At 48.7% G+C, this 18,702-nt stretch overlaps 1 protein-coding gene across 2 annotated transcripts in view; it reads left to right on the top strand.

Moving 5' to 3' along the window:
- MGMT (O-6-methylguanine-DNA methyltransferase) overlaps positions 1–18,702 on the top strand; it is a 295,436-nt gene that overhangs the window by 250,326 nt on the left and 26,408 nt on the right. The gene's annotated exons all lie outside the window — the stretch shown is intronic.

Below are 18,702 nucleotides of genomic sequence, written 5' to 3'. Positions count from 1 at the left end.
TAATATCATTGAGTATATACTTACATATAGATATATACATATAGATGCATACACGTAAGGAAAAAAAATTACCCTGAGATTTTAGATGAGGTAAATTTAAAGCCATCTTGAGTTTCAAAATGGAATGCGCTCAGTAAGTTTAATGGTTCTAGTTGCTGCTGTGGTTTCAGCAAAACTGAACTTGAAGGTGGAGCAGGTTCAGGGAAGGCAGGTAGGAAAGTTCAAGCCAGGTGAGCTAATAGCTGAGTTGACTGACAAGGTCCGATGAGTGACCAGGTAGGACCCTGGACATTTTTTTTTTTTTTTTTTTTATAGCTACTTTATTTATTTATTTATTTATTTTTGGCTGTGTTGGGTCTTCGGTTCGTGCGAGGGCTTTCTCTGGTTACGGCAAGTGGGGGCCACTCTTCATCGCGGTGCGGGGACCGCTCTTCATCGCGGTGCGCGGGCCTTTCACTATCGCGGCCCCTCCCGTTGCGGGGCACAGGCTCCAGACGCGCAGGCTCAGTAGTTGTGGCTCACGGGCCCAGCTGCTCCGTGGCATGTGGGATCTTCCCAGACCAGGGCTCGAACCCGTGTCCCCTGCATTAGCAGGCAGATTCTCAACCACTGCGCCACCAGGGAAGCCCCCCTGGACATTTTTGTTCGTAATGAACTGAAGCTGAACACGGTACCACGTCAGCCCCCTTGCATCACGTAGGGCTGTCTCCAGACAGTGTCTTCCGCTGGGAGCCCCAGAACGTCTAAAAGGGCGTCTCTAGGGTAGGGCGTGAGAGCTGGAGTGGGCCTTTGCCCCACGCCCTACTCATGTCCAGAGACCCTCCGTTGTTGCCCCCGAGAATGGGGCCCTCGCGGGCCGAGGTGGTGCTGTGGCCGTGTCGCCCCCCCGCCCAGCACTGACCGCCTGCTCGGAACCAGCACCTCAGGTCGCCGGGCTGAGTCGAGGGTGTGTGTGACTCTCCTCGTGTGCCCCGCCCCCTTGCCAGGCGCAGGATGGGGGTCCTGCTGTGGGCTTGTTTTTTTTTTTTTTTTTTTTTTTTTTTTTTTTTAATTTTTATTTATTTATTTATTTATTTATGGCTGTGTTGGGTCTTCGTTTCTGTGCGAGGGCTTTCTCTAGTTGCGGCAAGCGGGGGCCACTCTTCATTGCAGTGCGCGGGTCTCTCACTATCGCGGCTTCTCTTGTTGCGGAGCACAGGCTTCAGACGCGCAGGCTCAGTAGTTGTGGCTCACAGGCCTAGTTGCTCCGCGGCATGTGGGATCTTCCCAGACCAGGGCACGAACCCGTGTCCCCTGCATTGGCAGGCAGATTCTCAACTACTGCGCCACCAGGGAAGCCCTGTGGGCTTGTTTTTACAGTAGGGGCTTGGGAACCTCGGAACAGTGAACTCTTCAATCTCCTGTTGCCATTTGGGGGTTACTGCTCTGGCAGGAGCAGGAGAGAACTGGCCAAGCGGCTCTCCTTCTCTTTACATTTATCACGTAAGTGAGCTGAAATTTAAGGGTTGGAAAATTTCAGAGCAGAGAAATTACGAAACCAACTCAGGAAGGATCTGTATGATCTAATGAGGGGGTCAGCAGGGGGTGAGCTTATAAAATCCTGAAGTCCTGTCCTCAGTGCTTGAAGAGAGTTGGGACCACTCTCACCCTGCCGCCCTCCACCTTCCCGGCTCTGGGCCCAAGCTTGGCCGTCTCCTCTGCCAGCTGGTCATGGTCATGGTCATGGTCAGTCTGGGCAACCAGGACAAGCTGCAGGTAGGCATTGGGGAAGGATGAAGTCCGTCCAGTCACCCAGTAGCCCATCCCCTGTTGGGCAAGCCCTGCAGTGCTGGTGGACACTCACTGCTGAGGCCAGGTCCCCTCCAGCTGGGTTTTGGGGTGAGGGCAGCCTCTCGCACCCCCCTGGTGGCAGGAGGTCCCCCAGGCTAGGCCCGCCTGCTGACAGTTAGTGGTTGCTGTAGGGCCAGGATTTCCCACACAGCAGCATGTGCCAGCCAGGTGTTTCTAATTTAGCTCAATCGCACTTCCCAGGCAGGGCCCAGGTGTGGGGATTTTACATTTTAAGAAGAGAGGTGGTAGATGGTTGTAATATGATTGCTAACACGGAGTTAATTGGCACTAACCCCCAGATGTGGTGACACCCCTTTCTGTCCAGTGGTGGTTGGCTTTGCTCTCTTTCTCTCTGTCCCTTAGCCAGTGAAATTGTGGTGAGCGGAAAAGGCCCACGCAAGGAAAGTGCTCTGGCAGCCCCAGAGCTTCTAGAAGCTGTGAATCAACACAAGAAAAGAAACCTTTGCAAATGGGGAGGAATGGATGCGTTTATTGTGGAATAAATGCTTCCTTGGCAAATGCTATTTTCTGTGCATCTCAGATTTTGAACATGTTTAACATCCTTTTGGGTGTCATTTTCCATCACATTCCTCTGAGATTTAGAGCAGACCTCCCTGTTTCAACTTGGTTAGAAGCGCAGTGATAACTGAGCTCCTCGTTGAGTTCGGCACTTCCACAGGTGACTCCCGGAGCCCTGCCTGGAAGGCTCTGGCCTCTGGTCCGGCTGCGCTGTCTGTCCCACTACCCCGGGCCTGGCCTGGCCTGGCCTGCTGCTGCCCAAAGGCCCCTCAGCTCAGGCAGGGCCGCTCGTCTCTCAGGCTCCTTCCTCCAGATGACTGCTGTGCTCTCCGTCTATTTGTTTTGTTAGGCTGGTCACAAAACGGTGCTGAGTTGAACCATATGGAATTGCCATTTTGTAGGTTAAAACGTCAAATATTGGAAATTTCACATCATTCAGCTTCTTAACTTGGAGGATTTCTGAAGTCTGAGTAGGAACAAGTTAATTATCTGGGTATTTCTGACAAGGAACTGTTGAGCTGTCCTCCTGGCCGGAAGCCCGGAGGCCTGGGCGGCTGCCTTTCTCGTGGGCCGCGGCAGGTGGGGTTTCTCTGTGGGAAGGAGGGGCCGCAGGTAACAGTGAGGTTCATGGTGCTGCTGAAGAAATGAAAGTGAACGGTGAGTGTGCATAAGAAGTGTTCTGATTCCTTGTGGGAGTGTTGTTTTAGTCATTTAATTTCAAAAACAAATTAATGTTTTGTTTTCTGAGTTTTGTGAAGGGAGTTTGTGTTTTGCTAATGAGCTAGCTGTCCGCAGTGAAGCATTTAGGGAGGTTGGGTCCTCCCTATAATACAGCCTCTTAAAAAGGTCAGGTTTGTTTATTTTGAATTCATTTTTCTCCAAGAAATAGTTGTTTAATGAAGCCATGATTCCTGAAATAAATCTTAACTGTTTCTTTCATAATAAACTATCATTTAAACTTATTTTCTGTGAATACTCCCTCACTTCTTTATATTTACTTATAAAAAAATTTTAGCTTCTTTGTATAATATACATCTTAACACTTGTAGCCTTAGAGATCGATGGCAAAAGCCGTTGGAATGACTAAAGAAGCACTGTGCCGAAAACAGTATTTCACAATGAGTTCAAGAACAGCAGGCCTACGAAAAGCTAAGATCTGCTTTCAGACCCAGAATGTGTGTGTGTAGACGCTTCCTTCCCTCTGCCCCTGAAGACCCTCCTGGCAGGCGTGGCCAGGCGATGGGCGGCAGGCCTGCCAAGCGTGCGGCTTTGTGCTTTTTCTCCCAGGCTGCAGTGCCCTCGCTGGGGAAGTGCCTGGCCTGTGCAGAGGACACCACAGGAGGCTGTCCCCGGGGCAAGTGTGGAGGCCCTTGACTGTCCTCCCTGTGCCGTCTCACACGTGACGGTTTTCAACCGATGAGTTCTGAGTTTTCTTTTCAAAGTGACTGCAATGTTCCCTTTTAAATGAAATATTTAACACTTTAATAATTCCTTCGTCACAGCTATTAGCTTGTAGCTATGAAATCCAGCTGCATGACAGTAGTAAAATCTGCATTTTTTTAAAACCTGCTGGCTAGAGGGAAGTTTCTTTGCAACTTCTATTTCAGAGACTCTGTAAGGAATCTTGTAATTCTGTATCCCTGTCAAACCCTCTTTCAAAAGGGCCTCTAGAAAACCCTACCAGTCAGGGGAAAGGCCGTTTCAGGGCAAATGAATTAATTTCCCCACTGTGTCCTAAATGTAGTCCCACTGAGCCCCCTTCGTTCAGTGCCCTGGAGGCCTGCTTTGGTGTTCGTGTCGCCTTACACGCCATAAAGCCCGCCCAGTCAGCCTTCGGAGGGTGTTGCAGCGGAGAGGGGAGCGTCTTCTCTTAGGCTCCCTTCTAGGTCCACAGCAGGAGGCAGCTTTGTGCTTTCAGGCAGTTTGTACTGATATTTTTCCTGAATTAAAAAAAAAAAAAAAAAGAATTACAATTTAAAGAGAAAACAGCTAAAATAGGAGACGCTTTACAGGTTCTGGTTGATATAGCCACCGCTGTTCCCCTGTTTTTCAAATGAGGGCTTATAAAAATTGTTGGCCTTGCTGAGATATTACCTGGTGGGGCTGGAAGGTTTATAAACCTTCCGATGCCCCTTTACTGATTAGAACAAGCTAAGGCTTGCACTTAAATTAAGTGGGAAGGAAACAGCTGGTGAGAACGTACTTCTTTCAACCCTAGAGCTGCTGAGCTGCTTTTCAGGGCTAATAGACGTGGAGATCTGGCTCTGTGGCCTTCTAAGGCTGAGGCTGGGAAAGGTGAAATGAAAAGACCAGATCAAAAGCCTGAGAGCGGGTGGCAGGCCATGGAGCTCAAGGTGCCGGGAAGGTGGTCGGAGGTCTCGAATCGATACAGGAGGCCACTGCCAGGAGCGGCCCATCACCTCTTTCATGGAGAGTAAAATCCAGTGTGTTTCTGTGGTTTAGAACCATGAGAGAAAAGAGATAAGTGGGAATGTTTATGAACAAGAGCAAGGCAGGACTTGGTGAAAGCAAAGGATCCACGGGGTGTAGCGCGAGTCCTGGGGGCGACAGAGGTGGGGAGCAAGCTGCCTTCCTCATCAGGATGTTCGTTTGTTTGCTGCTGACCCTTCAGGGCTTCATTAACCTGTCTCCAAGAATCCCTCCCCGCTAGGACCAGGAGGCCAGTCCCACGCCGTCGTTCATCCCTTTGCGGAGCCCTTCAGGAGAGCCCGGCTTTTCTCCAGGCGGCCCCTCCATCTGGCTCTCGCAGGAGCCAGCAGCTGCCATGTGTCCCTTTCCTAGTGGACGGGAGCATCTTCATGGGCTCGTCATCCTCTCCTGCCTGCCTGGCCCCTGCCCTTATTTTGAGTATTACATCCCTTCCAGCCCCTCAGTGGAACAAAAATTCAATTCCCAGAATTCTGTGTTCCAGGTTGAGGGTTTCTCTGGGTTGGGGGCTCCCAGCCTGGGCAGAAGGAGCGTCATTTCAGCAGGTGGGACTGTGGGAGGCCGGCCCGGCCAGCTCAGAAGCAGTCAGTGCGCTTCGCTAGGAGCTCTTCTCCTCAGCTCATGGCAGCCTTCCGGTGTACTGGGAAGTCCACGGGCCAAAGAGCCTAAGGTTCCGATTATGTCTGAGGTTCATTATTTTTTATATTTTATTTTTATGCAGTTTCCTGCCTGGCAATTGTCATTAGGACTTGTTTATTCTTTGTACTGTGTAACCACATCTTGAACTAGGAGAGAGTCTTTAAAGTTTCAACTATGACTCGTTCAAGCAAACAGGTTCTTTAGGTTAGTCTGGTAGCTCAGGCCCTTCTTCTGGGAGTGTATGTATCAGAATGCTCTAGAGAGCTTGTAAACAATAGTATGCCTATAATTTCTAAAATCTTACAAGAGGCAACTATATATATATACACACATACACACACGTGTTTGTGTATCCATACACACACATGTATATGTGTGTATATGTAGTATATGTACCTATGCGCTATTTTGAGCATTATTGCCTTTAAAGGAATTTATTAAAATGGATCTAGCTCTTCTAAGTGCTTTTGCTGCGTGCTTCACTCTATACGAAGGTTAACACTCCTAATTTAATAATGATTCTGTTTGAGACGTAACTGCATATTTAAGAAGTGTTTTTGCTGTTGTAATCAACAGCTTAAGTAAGTTCTAGGTTGTGTGTGCATGTCTCCCTGCCTTTGGAGCTTTGCACGTAGCCAGGTGAAAAGGCGGGAGAGCCCGTGTATCCTTCACCTTTGAGTTGGAAAGACTGGGCAAGACAGGCGGCACGTCGACACCTCCATTGCCGGGTGTGGACGCACATCGGGACGATGCCCCCCGAGAGTCTGAAGAGCCTCGCCAGGTGCTGGCACGTTGCCGGGATACCCCAGGGTAGAGTGTCGGCACAAAGCTAACCAGAGCCTTCAGAAGGCGTCCCGATACTTTGGCCAAAAATGTGTTTTTTCTTTGAAATAGCCAGCTGAGTGAAGCTTTAGATTCTTCTGGAGACCCATGAGCAGTGGAAGTGGCCATTAGAGGGGAGAGAGGTTCTCCAGGTTCTGGATGCTGACCTAATTCTCCGCATACCTAATGTGGAACTTGTCCTGGGACCGTGGTGATAGAGTGTAAATATTCACATACCCGACAGTCGCCTTACACTTACCTTAGGGAGAAAGCGTAGTAAAATGCCCGCCCCCCTCCTGTTGGGGAGAATTTAGTCTGTCGATACCAGCTCCTGAAGTGCCGTCGTGGCTGGAACAGAACCACAGCCTGCTGGTCTCCGAGAAAATGCCTGGTGTCCCTGTGCAAAGAGCCCTCTGACTGATCAGTAATTACCAGGGGATCCTGGGTAGCCTAGTTCAATGGAAGTTTCCTCCTAAATCTAAGAGGTGGTCAGAGCCTGCGTTCCCTGAAGTTTCCATAAATCAGGCAAAAAAATTGAACTCGAGAATGCCTTCCCTCAACGCCACTGGGGTCACACAGTATAATTTAACCAAGCTCAAACAGTAACCAAAAAGTTGGTTTGAAAGTCAGCTACTTTCAAACCTTGTAAGATGTAATGGGGCCTCTATTACAAATAAATAGTACCTAAAATTGAAATTATTACAAGTGTTGCTTTCTTGGGAAAATATTCACATTAAAACATGACTGTTACCTGTAGTGTAGCAATTAAACATCATACCAATGAAAGTGCCTATTAAAAATAAAAGTCACCCTAATTACGTTCACATGTTTAGAAAGATATTACTTGCAAGGTCCTCTGTTGGATTTGGGTGTATTTCACCTCAAAAGAGGAGTAGAGAATCAACTTTCTGCCTGCTAGGGGAAGTAAATTACATTGTCACCTTCTTCAATAATTTTTCATTTGAAATGAGCTTTGAAAAATAAGAATCTTCTAACAAGCCTATATTTTAAAGTGACAAACCGACTTTAAACGTCCTTCCAAGATTTTTATTCCAACTGTAGTCATTATTATACATGTGCTGCTTCCAAAGAGGATGTTTAAATTAATATTTTTGTTGTCACAGGACGTCTGTTCACATTGTACAGGCACCGTTAATGTATCTTGATATCATGCTAGCGATAATAAATAGAATCACCTCTACTGCCTGGGTTTATAGAGAAAATGGTATTTTAATGCAGCGGTGTATAGAACTGGACTATAAGTTACCAGTGTTAAATGTGCACATATTGGTATAAAACTAATGGCAGTAATGCCGTCAAACTATTTGTAGGATCCCAAAGTGTAAAAACTATTACTTAATTTAAATGCTCTATCACATAGGGTTACTTGCAACCCTCATGTTCAAGATGACTCAGAATATAAGATTTATTGAAGGTCACGTTTCAAACATCAGAATGGAAAAGTGAGGTGTTGACGTGGAGAAGAATCATCTGACTTTCCGAGGTGTGAGGCCATTGGTGTGGCTTTAATGACCACGAGGGGTGGGAATCTCCAGGGCAGAGCAGACCTGCTGGAGGCTCAGCTGCTGGGGCATCGTGTGATGTTTTAAGGCCACATAATAAAGTGCTTCTGAAGAAGAAAACTGAAGAACGAAGTAGAGGAAGAGTCTGTTTAGCTCTTCAGTAGGTCACTGAGTTATACTCAGATTTTTCCTGCCCTCAAACTACTGAGGGAAGTAGTGTTGGTAATGTTTTGGGAAGTAGCATCCCTGCTGAGCCCTGCCTCTCAGCCAACATCACTGTATACAGGATCTCTGTTACTACGGCAACTACTTTTTCCTTTCTTGAGTGCTGCTGTTTGTCATGACACAAACACATCGTGTAAAGGACGTGTCCCGGATTCCGGGGGAGGGGGTGTTGTCTGCTTTTTCTAAAAACACACACTCCTTCCTCAGCTGCGCTGCGAGGTCCAGCAGCAGCATGCCCTTTCAGGCTGTCCTCAGACAGTGTGAAGGAGACCCAGCATCCGCGCTTCGGAGACCCGGGGCTCATTGCTTGGCCAAGAGGTATACTTTTCAGAGAGAATTCGCATCTCTTCCTCTTTGTAGAATAAAATATGCAAGAACCAACATAAATGGCATGTCCCCCCCCCCTTTTTTTTTTTCCAAGAATCGGGCCTTTGATGTTCAAGAGCAGCTAATATTAAAGGCCATCCCTAGCAGGCTGTAGAAACTGCACCTATTTATGACAAATGTAAAACAGCACAAATCTCGCTGAATATGATGGTATCATTAGTTTGTGAATCGCATCCTTGAAAATAACTGCGGAGGAGCCAAATCGGTTTAAAAGAAGATAACAAAATGGTTTAAGCTACTTAGGTTGAATGCCAATTATATTTTAATATTCAACTGAGCATATTCTACTAAGAAAAAAGGCCGCATTGACGCATGCATAACTCATTGGCAGCGTCGGCCAGCTGTGCCACTCTACTCTCCGAATCACTTTGTGCATTTTAGTAGCATGGTAATTTAGTAGAGAACTACCTGAGTGATGGCATTTTCAATGAGCAGGTAATCTACAGAGAATTTTTATATGGTTATGAGTTCTGTGCTTCAGCCCGGCAACACAAAAATACATCAAGACCAATTACGGTATCAACTTTCAGTGTGGTACTCTCGCCACGCAAGTGCATGTATTTCTGCCCCAGGCATTTCAAATTGCATCTAATTTGAAATCTTTGGGGTTTTAATTAAATTTCAGAATATATGGAATTCTTCATTAGTACCTGCTCTGAATAGCAGATTATGCTTCTCTCGGTTTCTCGTTAAAGAAGTAGGCTGTGGTAAAGACCATGTTCAGGAACCAATCATTTGTGGGGCCTGGGTGTTGGAACAGAAATAGGGAAATGCAAAATAATATCCAAAAGATTATTAGTCCAGGGAGAGTCTCTTGATTTGTATTTTAATGGAATTTTACATTTCTCTTAATGATTTGCAAATTGTCCTCTGATTATAAGATGCATTAAGCTTTTCACTTTAATGGCAAAGACACAGCCATTAGCAGAATTTTTTTTTGTCTCCTTTTTAGAGTGCTTCCCTGCAGCAGATAAATATTGAAACCATTAACACCTTTTGATGTTCGTCACAGCCTGCGTCTTAGACCCGCGCACGCACGGCTCCCAAGGTCTCTCAGTGTTAACACGTGGCTGGGGGCCCCTGACTCTCCACCCGGTGTGCTTCCCTTTCTAGAATATGGGATTCGTCACGTTTAGGGTTTCATTAGTGGTCTTGTTTATTTGGGTTAAAGCTAACGCGTTTCGGTATTATTAATGGCCCCATTTGTGTTAATACAAGCCGTGCTGTCAGCGTGGAGGTTGACGGTGGTCTGCAGGGCTGGAGCGAGGGGGAGCCGGCGCAGCCCTGGGGAGTCGGAGAGGAGTGCGCCCGGCACTATCTCCCGCGCGGAGCTCGCAAAGGGAGCTGGCTGCCTGGGCTGACCGCGCGCCACCCCGACCGCAGAGCACCGCCTCCGGCTTGGCCTCTGAGATACTGCCTGCCCCGGCGCGCGGGCCACACTGAGCCGCAGCAGAGGGGGAGGGGTCCAGGGGGAGGGTTCCAGGGGGAGGGGCGGCCCCCACCTGACTCGGTCCTGCTGGGGACCAGCCGTGCTCGGCCTCCCAGGGCCCAGAGGGGTCACTCTTCCCGACTCTTCTCCGACGGCGCCCGGTCTGTTGTCCTTTCGTTCACTGCCTCGTAGATGTGGGTTGAGCACCAGAAGCCGTTGTTCATCGTGCCGTGGATACAGTTACGGATGGGGTGGATTCTAGTGGGGGGAACGAGGGCGGGGGACAGAGAGGTGGTGAACAGACGTGGGGCTCGCCGCGGGTCACAGGTGGCACCCTGTGGAGCCCTGTGTTTGTCCTCAGCCCAGCACCCAGCCCGGTCCCCGTGAATGTGACAAGGAGTGCATGAGTGCAGGACGTGCCAGCCCGCTCTTGGAACTTTGCGTGACGTTCCTGGGTCTGGGTGTCCCTCGCGGACGAGCGCAGACGAGGCCTGCCGCCATTTCCTCCTTTCCCGGGGACTCTTCACTTGTGGGACGTCCTCCTTTGGTGGAACACATACGTGAGCGTGTTGGGGTTTGTGTCAGGGATGTCTGCTCCAGAGAGCATGATGTTAGGGGACGCAGGCCCGCCGCCCTTGACCGAGGCTGGAGGTCTTTGTGAAGTGTAGCCGGACCTGTTGCCAGCACCATGGACGCACTTCGTGGCCGGGTACCCTGATCTTCAGTTCAGTTGCCGGGGACTGGGCCATCCTTCCAAGCGTGGCTTCTCGCTCTGCAGCACGGAAAGCGAGAGGACGGGGCCAGCGGGCCAGCCAGGTGTCAACACGGGGGCGTGTGCGGAGAGGTGTGCCTTGTTTCTGAGAAAACTGGTAGGCTTGCCTCCCTGTTGCTTCCTCCTCCTACAAGGAGAAGATGGGAAAGGCATCCATAATCAACGAAGGTTATGTTGGACGCTTCGTTCCCTGGTAGCGGACCAGGCCTCCGAGGAAAAGCAGGGAGCCGTTGGCTGAGGCACTGCTGCATGTCTAGAGCACACACCACCCTGGGCACGCGCTGGGACTCCAAGATACTTCCTGGGTGAGTGCGCGGACGCAGGCAGCCTCCGGCCTGGCCCAGGCCCCCCGCGCTGCACCCAGTCGTCCGCCTGACTGCGTCTCCAGAGCCTGTGCCCGGGCGGCCCCAGCTCCGCCCGGCGCTCCGTCTCGTCTCTGCCCCCGTCGCAGAAGCGTGTGGAGATTGACCGGGTTGCTCTCTGCTGTGCAGTGAAGTCGCATCAGGCCTGCCGTGAGGCCCCGCTCCTCCTTCCACCCAGAGGAAGAGTCTTTGCTGGTGGAACTGGTTCCTGCTGCCTGGGCTGGAGGGTTGAGGGCCTCAGGGAAGGTGGGATCTTACGTAGCACATCTCCGGAGAGCCCCTTCCTGGGAGGGTTCACACTGGCACAGAGGTCTGCACAGGCCCTGGATCCCGAGGTGTGTGACTGCCCCGGGGCCAGTCCCCAAACCGCCTGCACCTCAAGGCTGGAGCCCTTCTCTCAGGCCTTGCGCGTGACCTCTCGGGACCCCTGTCGCTCCTGCCCAGGGCTGCACACACGCTGTTTCTGAGCCTGAGTGCTTTTCTAAACCTCGGGTTTCTAAATCCAGCCAGTTTAATCTGGGATCCTAGAAAGAAAACTTCAGGCTCTGAGTTTATGTGAGAGATTTGAGCTGTGTTAGCTTTCTCTCTCAGCACACGTGGTGGTTCTCGGAGAACTTTTTACAACTTGTTGGCCTTGCCCCCCTCACTGAGCGGATAAAGGCAGAGCCACGTGTGCCCTCGTGCCCGCCCGCCACTGGGTGGCGGAGCTCCCCGGAGCCCACGGCATTGCCGCACCCACCCCAGGTGAAAGGATGTCAGGGGACTATCTCCCGCACCCATCACTCCCTCGGCCCTGCTGCTGCTGCTGCTGCTGCTGCAAAGCGGAGGGTTTGTGGGGCCCGAGGACAGCTGAGCCCAAGCGGGGCTTCGGAAGACGTGAACAGACCTCCTCTTAAACTGTAGGGGGACCTGTTCTAGGCCAGTTGGGTAAAACGTAAGTTCTACTGGATGTTAGTAGATACCTCACCAGAAAAAGATTCCATGACCAAAAAGCTTGAGAAATTTTAAACAAAGCTAAACAGGTTTCTTTGTGACAGGAATTCTCAGAACCTTCAATATTTGGCTGGTCCAGAAGATGGTCAATAAATGCCCTGACTTGCCCAAACAACCTTCTTCCACGACGCCTCTCCCTGCTGGCATCTCGTGGGACGCTGGTGTTTCTCAGAGCGCACCTGGGGGCTCCGGCCTGTGGACTCTGGCGGGGTCTCAGGCAACGTCCAGCTTTGCAGAGAACCCTGGGAGGTGTGCAGCCCTACCCAACCCCGTCCCCATCCCAGACCGAGTGCGCATGGGCCCTTTCTTCCAAAGAGCGTGTGGAAGGAAGCGTGCAGGATAACCACTTCCCAGCTGCCTTGGACGCTGTGGTTAAGTGATTCTTGACTGGTTGTTCCTTTTTATACTCTAGGGTCAGAAGTCCTAGAAATCATTCAGTTCAACATATCTATTGAATGCCTTCCCCTGGACTTATAAAAAAAAGTAAATAAATGTCGCCCTCTTCCAAGTGAAGCTGGGAGGGTGGGGATGGGGATGCCGTTCTCTGGCAGAGCCCTAGGCCAGACCACAGAGAAAGGAGTTCAGTTGATCAGTCATTCAGCAAATATTTATTGAGCTATAAGCAAAGCCCTCTTTTTGGCTCTTGGAACTTAGCAACAAACTAAACAAAGTTCTGAGTCTTAGGAAGCTTATATTCTAGTGGGAAGTATGCAGGTGTGTGTTTGTAAGTATATCCCGTATATATAGAGAGAGATATATACTCCCTAGACCGTCAGGGAGGGGCGTCATCGCTTTGTGAAATAGAAACCAGGCCACAGGGATGAGGGAGTGAGGGGGTCAGGAAGGGAGGGGACGCCACGAGCATGGAATCCAGATGCTGGAAACGTCGTCGTCTTCCCTCTCTTGTTTTAAAAGTTAATTGTCGGGGGGGAAAGCCAGAAAACTATGTAAATAAATACCTTTTGAATCATTTTTTATCATATGAGAGAAAGGAGCAATTTCAAGGGCCTCATGAAGAATAATTGCTGAGTCCATTGATGACAGGTTGGTATTTTCATGATTTTTATGAAATAGCTACTTCAGACAAAAGAATATTCATTAAGGATTTGTGAGGTATAAACAAAAAAGAGAGGACTCCTATGTACCCACCCAGGTTGAGAATGGAGCACTGCCAGCACCGCTCAGTCCCACGTGCCCTCCCTGGCCACGTCTGCCTTCCTCCAGCCCGGCTCCGTGTTTTGCATTTTTTATATGAATGGAATAATACTGATGTCTCCCTGTGACTTGCTTCTTTCAGTCAACATTTTTGTGAGACTCGTCTAGTTTGAATCCTGTAGGGGTACTTCACTAACTATAACTACTGTGTAGAATCCCATCGGATGGACATGCTGTTATTTGTTTCCTGTCCTCTGTCAGTAGGCATTGGGGTTCTCCTCATTCTTTGCCTTTTCAACTAGTGATGCTACAAATACTTTAGCACATGTGTCCCAGTGTCCAGGTGGCTGGACTCTGCGGGCCGAGTACTGGAGAAAAGGGAGCGACACAGAGAGTTTCAGAACTCGGCGTGGTGTCCGCGCGAGTCGGTTGCAGAGTGCTATCGTGTGTGCGTGGGGAACCACTTGAGACCGACAAGGAGCGACTGGGAACTGAAGTTGAACAATGCCCAGGGGAGTGAACAGCGCTAGAGATGGACAGTGTGTGGGAAAGTATGAAGAAAAGTTTGTTTTTTGTTTTTCATTTAAAAATGATTAACTGTTCAAAATAAAATGAATAATAATAAATTTGGGGTTTATAATATACATAGAAGTAAAATACAACAGTAACACGAAAGGTGGGACTGGGAAAATGGAAATATACTGCCATCAGTTATTAGATTACTGTGAGCAAGTTATCGTATTAATTGAAGGAAGACTGATAAAGAGGCATATCATAAATCCTAGAATGCTGCTAATGAAACAAAACCAAAGTGAATAGTTCATAGGCCAGTACAGAAGGTAAAATAGAGTACTAATTTTTAAAGTAATCTAAAAGAACGCAGGACATAGAGGGAAGGGAGAACAGAGAACAGATGGGACAAATAGCAAGTTGGTACTACGTAGATTCAGGCCCAAAGATACCAACATGTACATTGAATGTAAATGGTCTTAAGGTTCAAATTAAAAGGCATAGATAAACAGACTGGATTTAAAAAGCCAGACCCTACTATATATTCTCTACAATAAACAGATAATTTAAAAGGACAAAGGGTTCTGTGCAGAAAGGTAAGAAGAACAAAGGCGTGCGTATTAGAAAGGAATAAGTATACTGTCTATATTCAGATTGCAAATTGTTTACATAGAAAATCTTATAGAATTTTGAAAATATCTAACAAGTGAATTTAACAAGGTTAAGGATACAATTTTAATATGTAAGAATTAATTGATTTTATGTAATAAAATTAAGAATTAAATTTTAAAAATTATGTTTATAAGTAGTGTCCAAAGTATAAAGTATTTAGGATTAACTTTAGTAAAATATATGCAGACCTCTCCACTGAACAATATAAAACTGAGAGAAATTAAAGAGGACCTGAATAAATGCATAGACCTTGGTCATTGGAAAAGCCAATATTGTCAAGAAGTTAGTTCTCTATAAACCGTTCTCTATATTCAGTTCCATCAGGCCTTTAAATTCCCAGCTGATACTAAACCTATTATGGACATGCAGAGGGCCTGGAATATCCAAAGCAGGCTTGAAAAAGAATCAAGTTGTAGGACTTACATTACTTGATTTTAAAACTTAAGGCAGATCTTCTATAGTCAAGATGCTGTGGGACTGGCACAAGCCTCAAGACTTAGAGCAATAGAACATACTAGAGCTTACCACACTTTTACAGTCATTGTATCCCTGAGAAAGACTCCAAAGAGACGGATGAGGAAAGTAAATCTTTTCAAAAAATAGTGCTTAAACAACTGGATATCACACACACACACACACACACACACACACAAATTTGTCTTGACCCCTAGCTCACACCATACATAAAAATTGATTTGAGATGTATCATGTACCTAACATAAAGCTGAAACTCTAAAGCTTTTAGAAGAAAACATGGAGAATATCTTCATGACTTGAATAAACAAACATTTCATACAACACTGAAATACAAAGCCAGGAAAGAAAATAGCAATAAAATAGACTTTATCAAAAGTTAAAAGACATCATTAAGAAAATAAATTGGAAAGTCACAGAGTAAGAGAAAATATTTGCTACACGCATATTCCATGTCAGTAGCCATGGGTTGAATGACTAAGGCAAGTGATCTAATTATAGAGTACTTCATTTAATTAATTATTATTTCCCCAGTCTGCTGCTGATGTGCAGCCTTGGAGATTCATTAATCTGAGTATCAAACAAACAGTATTCCTAGATCTGAAAATCACTGTGTCAGTTCCCCGCCTTTTCCTGAGTGTCGTGTTGAGCCAGCAGTGTTGACAGCCCTTTCGGAAAGTGCTTCTCCAGCACTGGAGAGTCCATTTGGCTGCAGGGCAGTCTTTGCCGGCCATGGCCACACAGAGCCATGGGCGGGGGAGTCTGGCTGCCGGCTCCTACGGTGGAACAGGGCCTGGTTTTGAAGTTGGCGATAGTTTGTTGACCACTCCATGGAATCAGAGGTATTGTCATTTTTCACAGAAACCTCTGGAAGAATTTGAGCCCCTGATAATGTATGGCTTGAGGTTTTTTAAAGTTTTAAGTGGTAGATGCACACCTGATACTGAAAGTTCAAAATCAAATATTTTCAATTTTGTCTCTGTTGTTGAAAATGAAAAATCTTACTGTCTCACCCCTACCTCATAATATAATGGTGGAGTTTCAGCTGAATGAAAAGACTCAGAATTAAGTTGCTAAATTTGAAGGGGAACACAGTAGTGTTTAAGGGGATCATGGGACTTACAAGAACTATGTAATGAGGTACTTTCTATGACTGTGTAGATTTTGTTTCCGTGTTTAAAACCCACTTTCCCAGCCTGAGATAATTGAATCTCACTTTGAGAATTTGGGAGGTATGGCAGAAACTGTTGAGACTGATTTTAGAATTGTTGTGATATGCCATCTTGTTACTGTAGTCAATTAACAAAGTCATAGTTGAAGTCAGGACTTTTGGTCCATCCAGGGTTCCCTGCTGAATTATGAAATGCCGTGATGCTGTCTAGAAAAGAGATGTGGGATGACCAGTCTCCACCGTGACCTTTCATGATCCTTACCTCTGGTGTCCACGCTCTTGCTCCTTCCCCAGTTGAATCAGAGCTGGCCCCATGTGGCTCACAGAGTATGGAAGAAGTGATGGCATGGCTTCCGAGGCTGGGAAAAGCATTGCATCTCCCAGTGCCCTCTTGGATCACTTATTCTGAGGGAAGCCAACTGCCGTGTCGTGAAGACACTCAGCAGCCCTTTGGAGAGGTCACATGGGGAGGAACTGAGGCCCCCAGCCAACAGCCAGCACCAAATTCCCAGCCACAAAAACATGGGTGAGAAAACAGGCTGAGGGAAGGACCTTATCGAATGCTGACTTTCTTGGGATGAGTGGAGCTTCCAGAAGAGGCCCACACTCCGAGTAGAAAGGTGAGGGTCCTGGGAAGCAGGCCAGGTCACCAGCGGCAAGCACTACCGCATGGCGAGGACAAAAGCAGAACGGGAGGCAGCGGACCCCAGCAGCCCTGGGCTGCTGTGCCTGGGCTTCCCTGCTGCGGCGGGCACCTTGGGTGAGATCAGGGGGTTTTGTCTGCCCTGTGGCCTAAGGCCAGCCCCGGAAGAAGACCACTTGGTTATGCCGTCCCTTGCCTTAAACTCTGCACTGTCTCCTGGGACTGCCGGGTAAGACCCAGAATTCCCATGGCCCGCCGTGTGTCCTCTGCCGCCTGGAGCCCCTGCTGTGCTCTGCAGTCCCACCTGCACCCCTGGGCCGGCCCCTCCTCCTTCCTGGCACCCACCCGCTCTGCCTGGAGCCTGTCACCTTCTCACCCACTGGTCTCAGCCCAGGGAGCCTCTCCATCACGGCCTGCGCTCTGCTCTGATTCTCACTGTGTTCAGTTGTGTGAACGCCAGACATTCATTCGCCTGCTCCACGAAGGGCTTGCCCACCAGGGTGTTCACCACACGGCTGCTGCTCATTGAATATTTATTGAATTAATGAGTAAGAAGCCAATTGGTTCATTGATAAATCCAAACACCTTACATGGGTCTTTCTTCTCTCCCGTGTGAGCCTGAGTTTGGGACATCACTATTTACTTAGGCCAGCGTGCTGTTTCTCAGGTGACATTAGTCATCCCCATACTGCAGCAAGGGGGTCCTGCGCACCCTACCAGATACCAGTGGTCCTCAGCGGCCACTGGGCAGGGTTGGATAGTGGGCTGGGCAAAGGCTCTGCCCGTTTTTCCCCAGCGGCAGCTCTGGGCTGGTGACAGCAGCTGCACCCCTCTCATGACACCTGTGGGAGTTGCAGGTACCGCCTTCAGTTACGGAATGAAGTAGAGCTCCCTGAGCCCTGGGCATCCAGTCCTTCCACCTGGGCCGCCACCAGCCTCAGCGCCCACTGTCCGTGTCCCACTAGGCTCTGTGCTCTGCTCGTTTTGGTCTCCAGCCCACACTTTCCAGAAAATCCCAGGGATGGTTGGAAGACAGTGGGGGGTTATCCCGCTTTGGTCTCTTACCTGCCCAGAGCAGGGAGGGGACCATGTCCTCATGCCTTTGTAAACGGGCGAGGACTGACTTTTCAGGGAACAGATCTGATGCGAAGTGTAAAAGGCTGAAGGCATTTAGCGTTACGTTATGGGGTTGCCACCTGCCCCAGCAGCCCCCCTCTGCACTTAGCCCTGGTCCTTACGAGGAGAGAAGGGACCGGGACCCGCCAGGCTGGGCAAGCGGTGGGGGGGGGGGGGGGTGTCCTCCCACTTCCCCGTCTACCCGGGTGAACTTTCTCCGTGCGTGTTCACAGTGGGTACCCTGGCCAGGCCCTCCTCCCACCTTCCCTGCTCATCACCTCTGCCGAGGGCACCCGTTACCCCCTTCACCCGCCCCTGCAGAGCCTCGTCCTCATTTGAATAGGTGAGAAACCAAAGTCACCTGCACAATTGGAGCTAGATTCCATCACTCAAAATTCAGTCACAACTTCTTTTGAATTCTTCAGCTGCCCTGCGGCAAAGGCTCAATGTTGATACTGAGATTAATCCCCAAAGAGCCCCTCATTTCTCTGCAGAGAAATTAAAGCTTGCCAGTTTTCCTTTTGCCTGTCCTTCTGACAGCTCTGTCAGTAATGATATGCCTTCTCCATGGCATAATCCCTGTTCCACGGTAAAGAATAATTCATTAAGAAATTAAGGGCTTATGCGTCTTTCTGTTGGGTTGGTCATCCAAAGTTAGCTGAAATTATTTAACAGACCTCAGGGCTATTTCAGACAAGCTCAGGAAGCCACATGGGTGGGGATCGTTCAGACTCACCCGCCGCCCCCCTTTAGATTTGCCAGTGTTCCCAGAGATTGAGTTAAATGACACCAACTGGGGCCTCTGTGCTGGGCCTAGGATGGTGGGTTCAAAAGGAAGCGTATTTTTAGACTTCGCAGGAGCATCGAGATGTGTGCTAATCAAGCCGGACACTCTGGAGGGCTAGCAGAAAGCTTCTAGAAGCTCTGAAAGAGTGCACTTGCGTTCCTGAACTGGGTTGGAGAGGGGTGGGGTCCGCTATGCATACGTTGACGCGTTTTTACAGAACACTGG

Source organism: Balaenoptera acutorostrata, chromosome 16, assembly GCF_949987535.1.
Source record: "Balaenoptera acutorostrata chromosome 16, mBalAcu1.1, whole genome shotgun sequence".
In the NCBI taxonomy this organism is placed as follows: Eukaryota; Metazoa; Chordata; class Mammalia; order Artiodactyla; family Balaenopteridae; genus Balaenoptera; species Balaenoptera acutorostrata.
The sequence above is the reverse complement of the archived record's forward strand: the minus strand, read 5'-3'. Positions and strand labels throughout refer to the sequence as shown.